The following is a 1,836-nucleotide window of genomic DNA, read 5'->3' as shown; positions in this document are numbered from 1 at the left end:
TTTTTGGTTTGTTTGTTTGTTTTTGCCTTTTCTAGGGCCGCTCCTGCGGCATATGGAGGTTCCTAGGCTAGGGGTCTAATCGGAGCTGTAGCCACCTGCCTACGCCAGAGCCACAGCAACACGGGATCTGAGCTGCGTCTGCAACCTACACCACAGCTCACGACAACGCCGGATCGTTAACCCACTGAGCAAGGCCAGGGATCGAACCTGCAACCTCATGGTTCGTAGTCAGATTCGTTAACCACTGCACCACGATGGGAATTCTTTTTTCTTTTCTTTTTTTTTTTTAAGCAGTGGAGGATAGGGAGTTCCCGTCATGGCGCAGTGGTTAACGAATCTGACTGAGAACCATGAGTTTTCAGGTTCGATCCGTGGCCTTGCTCAGAGGGTTAAGGATCCGGTGTTGCCATGATCTGTGGTGTAGGTCGCAGATGCGGCTCAGATCCTGCATTGCTGTGGCTCTGGTGTAGGCCAGTGGCTACAGCTCCGATTGGACCCCTAGCCTGGGAACCTATTTGATGATACTAGTATGCTCATCAAATTCCCGAATAATGGCAAAAAGACAAAAAGACAAAAAAAAAAAAAAAAAAAAAAAGCAGTGGAGGATAGTGTGGTATTTGCCCAGGCTCAGGGTTTGGAGTCTGAGATCTGGGTGTGAACTGGACTCCATCTCTTACTAGCAATTATTTAAAATTTTAAACTTTTCCTCACTCATAAAATTGGAATCATAATACATAACTGACTCTGAAAGAGATAACGTACATAAATTTTCTATGGGGAAAAGGCTGAGTATGCAATAAAAACTTATAAATGGCAAAGTATCATAATCTGTTATCATAGAGACAGTAATGATAAATATCCATTATTTAGTATGAAATATTAAATGTAGTCTCCCCTCTTCAAAATCTTTTTTTTTTTTCTCCCACATCCACAGTATGTGGACATTCCCAGGCCAGGGATCAAACCCACACCACAGCAGTGACCCAAGCCACAGCAGGAACAATGCTGGGTCCTTAACCTACTGAGCCACCAAGGAGCTCCCCTCTTCAAATTCTTAATCCTTCTCTCTCACTACTAGTAAATTTCACTTTTATTTTTGTTTTTCATATGTATTCTTTAGCTGTTGCCTTTTGCTGTTTATAAGATATCCAGTCATAAATACAGAAAGTGGAAATTTCACATAAATTGTGTATGTATGTATGTATGTGTGCATATGTGTGTGTGTGTGTGTGTGTGCGCGTGCCTGCATGTGTGTGAAACAATGATTCTTAATTCCTTTTGAACTTTAAAGACTATCAATTTTTTCTCCAGTTAAAAAAAATCTGGGAGTTCCCCTCATGGCGCAGTGGTTAATGAATCTGACTAGGAACCATGAGGTTGTGGGATCAATCCCTGGCCTTGCTCAGTAGGTTAAGGATTCTTGCCATGAGCTGTGGTGTAGGTAGCAGACATGGCTCAGATCTGGCGTTGCTGTGGCCCTGGCATAGGCTGGCGGCTACAGCTCCGAGTAGACCCCTAGCCTGGGAACCTCCATATGCCTCAAGTGCAGCCCTAGAAAAGACAAAAAAAAAAAAAAAGGAGTTCCCCTCATGGCTCAGCAGAAACGAATCTGACTAGCATCTATGAGGACGCAGGTTTGATCCCTGGCCTTGCTTAGCGGGTTAAGGATCGGGCTTTACCATAAGCTGCAGTGTAGGTCACAGACTTGGCTCAGATTTTGAGTTGCTGTGGCTATGGTGAACGCCAGTGGCTACAACTCCAATTCAACTCCTAACCTGGGAACTTCCACATGCCGGAGGTGCGGCCTTAAAAAGACACAAAACAAAACAAAACAAA

This window comes from Sus scrofa, chromosome 1 (assembly GCF_054392235.1).
Source record: "Sus scrofa isolate SSC_HxYL_T2T_F1_AM1 chromosome 1, Sscrofa_HxYL_maternal_Yorkshire_Landrace_v2.0, whole genome shotgun sequence".
NCBI lineage: Eukaryota > Metazoa > Chordata > Mammalia > Artiodactyla > Suidae > Sus > Sus scrofa.
This window is presented reverse-complemented; position numbering follows the sequence as displayed.